At 36.5% G+C, this 7,358-nt stretch overlaps 1 protein-coding gene across 1 annotated transcript in view; it reads left to right on the top strand.

Annotated features, from left to right (window-relative positions):
- Positions 1 to 4,100: 4,100 nt before the first annotated feature.
- LOC106076120 (degenerin unc-8-like) overlaps positions 4,101 to 7,358 on the top strand; it is a 30,375-nt gene continuing 27,117 nt past the window's right edge. Inside the window, exon 1 of the mRNA XM_056030586.1 lies at positions 4,101 to 4,386. The gene's annotated coding sequence lies outside the window, so the exon portion shown is untranslated. The remainder of the gene's footprint in view (positions 4,387 to 7,358) is intronic.

Genomic DNA, 7,358 nt, shown 5'->3' with positions numbered 1-7,358 from the left:
ATACGATAATAATAATTTTAAGGATTACTTCTTTGTGAGTGAAAGGTTTTGTGCGTGTGTGTAAAAGTAAGAGCGAATATGATGCGTTTCTTTTAAAAGTAGCCTACTGTAAAGTAATACCTACTTGTCAGACACACCTTTTTTAAACCACTTAAAAACTAAGATTATCCAAGTTAAGTAACATACGGGAAAACAAAATGTAAGATAATCAATCCTTCATGAATCGGATGACTGTTTCGTAAGAGCAAGTATTCTACTCTTAATAACTAATGAATTATTGATATTTAAAAATTGAACATTTTTACCCTCCCCCCCCCCCCCCCCCCCACCCGAAAAAAAAAACAACCTGGTTAAGCGCAGGTATAGATAAATCTATTTAGAGTATATAAATTTCTAATGCTAGGCATATAGATCCGGACTTAGAGGACTGTGCGCGAAATGTAGGGGTGTTTATTTATTTAACTCTTTTATGAAGACACACAGGAATACCCGCTGACGTCGTGTCTTAAAGATATAGAATATCTAGACCTCCAGACAAAATTTAGTTTTAAAGATTATTATGTTGTTGAAAAATCCCAACGCTCAAACCAAAGTTTTCCTTGAGTGGCCAATTAGCTATTATTTTGTTCCCCATAGACGTACATAAACTGTCAAATTTGTAGAATTGTCGTTAGAGATACCTGCCCATTCAGGAAGTGGCGAAGCATTCATGGTGCGAAGGGGTTCAGTGAACCCGGGCCTACGACCATTGGGGGCCCAAAGCTTGAAACGCATCAAACATGACAAGTGTGGGTTTTCTTGCGTTTGCGTTTGTGTTCGTGACCAATCGGGGCCCACATGAGCTGATTAAAACTTACTGCATTTGAAAGTCTTTTTTTTTTGGGGGGGGGGGGGGGGGGCAAAAATTCGCTTGACACTAAATTTGTCTTATTTTGAGGGGCTGGGTCCACCAACATATTCATGAACCCGGGCCTACGCGAGTACCTTGCTACGCCACTGTAATAAAGTTCCAGTTTCCCTGTATTGTCTATGAAGAATTGGCAAGCTAATAAGAGGAATTGTAAAAATTACTTTTTAAAAAAAAACATATCTAATGTTGAGAGAATATGCATGAATGATTCTGAGTCAATCACGTAACAAATTTCTTATAGATCTAGACTAACAATAAAAAATTTCTGCCTTTAAAAATATTTTTCTTAATGGCTTTTGTTTAACGCAACTTTCGTGCTTATAACAGTCTCAGCGGGCTGTGGTCCGATCACTTTGTGGACCAGTTGGTAAGAGGGGAGGGGGGTAGATCAGAGAACGTTTCTGTTCTGCCTTTTCAACCATTTATTTTAAAGGTTCAATTGTGAATTCGAACTTAAGATGTCAAGCCGCCACTATGGAAGGCCGACGTGCTAGACACTGAGCTTTTCAAGTGCTTATAAAAATAAAAGATTTATAGATTAATATTATTTTTTTAAAAAATTAAGCAAACGACCTAATTCTCTATACTAAGCTCATCAGCCATTAGCTGAAATTTCCCTTTATATTAATTAATTAAGATTAATTGATTAAATGAGTTGTAAATTTTTAATCTATTCACGTGTAGTCATCGGACATTGAATAATTGTGCAAAGTTTGAAGTTGATCAAAGAATGGCAAGTGGCAGAAATAACATTAAAGATTGAGACTGACAGACAGCTTTGAAAAAATATAAAAAACTCAAGGAGATTGTTTAACATTAAATTGTAATTACCTTTGCTGGCTATTCATAGATTTTCTTTTAATGAACGAGAGATAAACTATCAAATCTCGTTTCACAAATGCTTTTAACTATGAGCATAAAATAGGGGATGCTTTCAGACCTTGTGATCTATAGGTCAGATGATTTAAAAGGTCATCTGTTTCTGTGGCCTACGGTAAATAAGGGTGTCATAAGGTCAGCACAACGACCAACCGCCTTTACTTTTCCCCAAACTAATGTCAGGTAATTAAGGCATAATAATATATGTAGGCTATTCTAAATAAGATAAAGACCACAGTGAAATCAGATTTACTTAAGAGAGTATGACATACAAAGCGATTTTTTATGATACACAGATCTCAAGGGTTTGTTGACACATCTGAAGATCAGGGAAAAGTGCGGTATGTCACCTGGCAACATAGACCCAGCTTTGACCTATTGACACATGCAAATCTGTTTGCATGTGACCGATTACAGTTTTCTATTCGCCGCCTTGGCCTGATTTCAGCAGTAACTTTTCAGTTTAGGTCTTAATTTTTGTCCTGCGGCCTTTATTAGATGATATATAGAGTTAACGTAGTCAAAAAAAAGTTTCATTTTTAATCAAAAGAATATACATTACATGATTTAGCGCTAGAAGATAAACAATACCAAAATAAACAATAGTATTACAGAAATGTTTATATATTTAGCTCATTTAACTCAATTAGCAGCTCGTAATCAATTACCATTTTTATCCTGTTTGTTAATAATAAAAATAAGTGGCACATGGGAGTTTGAGTTTCACACACAAACTTGTAGGCCAGTCAGTGGTACGCTCGCATTACCTTACAGTTTTGCACCTCAATTGAATTCGCAAAAGTCATTTCCTGGTTGAACAATATGGGAGCTGTTCAAAGAACGACGGAATCACGTACGTAAACAGATACACGCTTGAACTTATTTTAAACACTATTAAGATCCTGTGTAAAATCGGATCAGTTACATGAACTAACGTATTCGTCTGGCCTTAACAGCATAGCTTATACGTATGTTAATAAAATAGCTATATTTGATTTAAAAAATCAGCAGAGTACGCAAAAGGATCATCATATCTACAACCTATGCATCACAGACATAACCTTTGAACCAAAGATACAGCATTGGCACTACAGACATAACCTTTGAACCAAAGATACAGCATTGGCACCACAGACATAACCTTTGAACCAAAGATACAGCATTGGCACCACAGACATAACCTTTGAACCATAGATACAGCATTGGCACCACAGACATAACCTTTGAACCAAAGATACAGTATTGGCACTACAGACATAACCTTTGAACCATAGATACAGCATTGGCACCACAGACATAACCTTTGAACCATAGATACAGCATTGGCACCACAGACATAACCTTTGAACCATAGATACAGCATTGGCACCACAGACATAACCTTTGAACCAATATGATGAATTTATTTTTTCGAAAAAACGTTCCGTTATTAGTGTTGGTTACGAACCTCACAGCTTCCATAATTAAAAATCTGTTTTATCTTATCATATTAATTACAGACATTTTATCAGGATAGAAAACATAAAGGTCCAAGGTGTTGATCTAATCGTTTACCTAGTCGTTCATATGACTTAGTCATAAGCTCTTCTACTTCTTTGTTCTCATTTCCCATGTCGGAGGGTTCAGATCAGCAATCCTACATCTGAGATGAACCACGCAGTGGTTTCCAGATCAGGAAGTTCTCTGTTTTTATACCTAGACTTGTTTTTTTTTAATTGGTTGACTTCCTTGTTTGTGGACTGCAATACGCTGCTCCTGCAATAAGTATGTATTCATATGTGATTGGAATCCCAGTTTGTCTACGCGCGAAATGAACTATCAAAGTAAAAAATATTTTCAAATCTTTGGTTTAGGTCACCATAGAATAGTTAGTGAAAAATATATATTAACCAGAAGTGAGGGGCTTTTAGTGAAAGAAATATATAAACTAATGTACAGTTTTCATCTTTCTTTGGACCTTTTGAGAGTTTCCGAACCACAGTTTGAGAAACACTGTTGCTAATATTAATAATTTAAAAAAAATTTTTTGTTTAAACAGACATGTGGATTTTTAATACGTTCATGTTGAGTAGACGTCATATATGAATGACTCCTAGAAGCAGGGTGGAGTCCATTAAAAAGTCGGGGTCAACGCTTGACCCAAGCTTGCTGGACAGTCCTAGATCTACACACTGGTTGCCCACCCCGTTTTCATGCTCAATGACCGCGACTAACAGATGTGCTAGGGTCAAGGCCTATTTACAGGCACAACAATAACAAGTTACGTTGATGTGTTGAGAGCTACTGGATTTGCAGCCGACTCAAATAACTTTAAATCTCCAGCACTGCTAGAAGAGGATTAGACTTGGAAAAGTGTGTTGTCACCTTTAGGATATTTATTTTCTAAGTGAATTCGAAATGAGATTTGTCAGTAATTGATTGTATTCATAGTAACAGTTTCTACCCGACTCCTACGCAATCAAGTGGGTCCAAAAAAAAAATAAAAAATAACACGCTGTTTCACCGACCAACCTGTTTTTGTGTGACGATTCTAGTTTCTGCACTGTCGACAACCTGGGAATCAAACCCTGTACTTAAGGCGAGGAAACAACTGTAAGGTAAGGTGTCCTAGGGGAGGGGCGGGTTTAAAACTAAGTCACTGCTAGATCTATTATCTTTGTCAAAAAGAAATGTGTGTCATGCGATAACATAGCTCTAATATGTTGGGTATCGTTCATTCAGCAAGGAATATAGCTATGCTCATTATATAATTATATAAACAAATAGTTATAGCTCGCTCCCATTTTTTTAATTTTTTTACTTTAACCTTCTATTTTTTTTTCTCCTGTCTTTCCATAAACCTATTATCTCTTATTTTTAAATCCCTTTTTTTTTTTACCCCCCCCCCCTTTCCCAATTTTCCCAAATGGTCCAGATATAAGTGATAGGATCATATAGCACATTGAGAATGCTAAAAGCTTGAGACAGCGCTACACAAACAAATATTTCTAATCGCACAGATTTATTGTTGTTGGTCTAGACACTTCATACAAGCCCTTTTTTTTTTAAAGTATTTTCTGTTTTTCTTATTAGAACTTTTAGTGAATAAACGAATTGAAGCAATCCGAGGTTAACGTGACATAATGCCTCAGGTCTTTAGAGATCTATATTTATTCACAAACTTGCTGACTTTCATCATACTGTTAAAGACTTCGCATTAAAATAGCACATTTGGAGTCAGATGATGATTTAAGCGTATTGTTTTAATTTTTTTCTACAAGTCTTTTGGTAGGCAATTTCTTATGTATTAAAATTTATAACATAAAAACAATTTCAAAATAATCTGTTGGGAAATAAAGTAAGATTTTATTAATTAGAGACTTTCCTTCTAAAGAGAAGATAACTGCGTCCTACGTGCTTCATGTATCATTCAAGTCATACACGTTAATCAGTGATATATTAAGTCGTTGTTTTTCCTGCCTGATTCAGGCAACCCATTCCATGCTGTAACAGCACTAGGGAAGAAGATCATGATATTATCGCAATTTATGAGAAAATTAAAAGATGGACTTACTAATATAAGTAAATACAAAATAACAGACCTAGACTCCAAGAAAGGTAAATAGATCGATATAAAAGATAGGCTGTTGGTGAAACAAAACACATCTCCACCTTCAGTGCACTTTGATCAGGCTTTGACTACGACTCTTTAAAGCCTAGTGGGCATTATGCAGTTTCTTGCAGGGCATTGTGTGGTTTCTTGTAGAGCATATTGAGGTTTCTTGCAGGGCAATTGTGCGGTTTCTTGCAGGGCATTATGAGGTTTCTTGCAGGGTATTATGAGGTTTCTTGCAGAGCATTATGAGGTTTCTTGCTGGGCATTATGAGGTTGGTCACTGCTTGATTGGAAGTAGAAGGCCTACCTGATATAACGACTGTGCAAGCTTTGTCTTCTGCTGTGTAATACCTGCTGTATTACCTCGGAGGACATGGGACTGTGTTACACAGGTGAAATCACTAGACCATGGCCAATGACCACATAAAAAGAAAGTAGAACCGACTTTTGACCTTCCGTTGTTACAGTTGTTGTTACAGTCCCTGGATGCCTGTAGTTTATCATCACGATTTTTTTAAGGGACCTAATAAAGACATTTTGCTATTATAATCTTCAACGAATCGAACAGACAATATATATTAATCACTGACCCAAGCTCATCTTTCGTGGTGGAAGATTATAATCGTATTAACTAAGATCTCGAAGATCGATGTGAAGTCTTTGCTTTGAGAACTTGGGAGAACTTTTGCGATGAGTGATAAAGAGAGTTCTCACGCCTCTTACCAGCTGCACCAGATGAGAGAACAGGATCAAGACAAAATATCTAGTTTTGGTTGCTGTGGAGGATTAGTCTAGTCTGTTCTACTTGTTCCACTGCTCAGAACATATTCATAGCCTTGAAATCAACAATGTGAATCTTTTTTGTTTTTAGAATCTGAAGCCAAACTATATACACTCGCATAATCTGTTGATTAAGACTGCTTTATTGATACTTAATAGTAATATGCACACCACAGAGACTCTTTTAATAAAAACAAAAACAAGAACATTCCATTGCAAACAACAAAACGAAACAGAAATGACAGAGAAATGCATTGAGTGATTACTTTTTCACCTTTCTCTAATGGACGTGCGGTGCTGATAGTCTCATATAGTCAGAAACAAAATTTAATTAAATACTCAGAAAGGCACAAAGATAAAGGCACATTCCTCGTTCCATATGCTAGGACAAATTTGTACAAATGCTCCTTCTTCCCTAGCGCAATTAGAGCATGGAATGGGTTGCCTGAGCTAGCCAGGAAAACCAGTGACTTGGCGGAGTTTAGGTCATTGGTTAATATCCATGACTAAATGCATGAGGCGTAAGACGTTATCATCTTCTTTTTTTTTTGAAGTAACGTCTGTATCATATAAGATAAGAAGATAACAAAAGAGGTTTTTGTAGCTTTCAGTTCTTGCCTTAATTAGTGGACAGGAGTCGCTCATTTCAAACGAATGTAAAGATCTAAGTTTCAAAGTCTTTTTTTCTGAACGTACAGTATGAATACACACGATTGGTTAGAATTTTTAAGCATTTGTTTAAGTCTCGAAGATTCCTACTGAAATAAATAACTTAGTCCCTGCACAGGCGCTTATGATGCACACCAGTGCATTGTTGAACCCTAGTTATGAACAAAATGTTTAGATGAGAGAGACTTGATTTTCTGGCTAAGCGATGGGAAGAACTTAACGTCTTGAGCTAGAATGGACCTCATTTACCAATCGTAAACAAACAACATTTAGTCACGTGATAATATTGATAAAACCATTTTAAAAAGCGTATCACGTGATAGCCCTAGTGTACTACGTAATTTGTATAGAAGAGATGGAGAATCACGTGTCTAAATGTTGTTTGTTTACGATTGGTGAATGAGGTCCAATCGGTTGGCTCCGCCTAAAGTTACGAAAGGGATCATTACCAGTGGAAAGGCCAGCAAGATTAGCAACAGCGGTAGATGCTCTGTGGGAGTGGAATGGTCAGGAAGGTGTCAAACA

The sequence above is a fragment of the Biomphalaria glabrata genome, chromosome 5, assembly GCF_947242115.1.
Source record: "Biomphalaria glabrata chromosome 5, xgBioGlab47.1, whole genome shotgun sequence".
NCBI lineage: Eukaryota > Metazoa > Mollusca > Gastropoda > Planorbidae > Biomphalaria > Biomphalaria glabrata.
Note: the sequence above shows the minus strand (reverse complement) of the source record. Positions and strands in the feature narration are given on the sequence as shown.